The sequence below is a fragment of the Penaeus monodon genome, chromosome 25 (genome assembly GCF_015228065.2).
Source record: "Penaeus monodon isolate SGIC_2016 chromosome 25, NSTDA_Pmon_1, whole genome shotgun sequence".
NCBI classification, from domain to species: domain Eukaryota; kingdom Metazoa; phylum Arthropoda; class Malacostraca; order Decapoda; family Penaeidae; genus Penaeus; species Penaeus monodon.
Window position 1 is genome coordinate 35,822,306 of NC_051410.1, and position 274 is coordinate 35,822,579.

Consider the following 274-nt stretch of genomic DNA (forward strand, 5'->3'; position numbering starts at 1 on the left):
TCTTAATAATAAAAAGGGATTCAGATGTTATAATAGCTTTTGCTAACCTAATAACTGTTATTATCCTACTTTGTCACTCTTCTGGAATTATTACACTTTAAAGAGGCGACAGTGGTTTCCGCCAAAATTGTCCGAAAACAAACAGATCTCTATTCAAGACGTGATCATCAGAACAGAGGTAATTTGTTATATTTTTATATATAGAAGGAAACAACTGATTGTTAAAGCGATGTCCTGTACCTAGATCACATTACAATGTTTGGTGTAATGAACA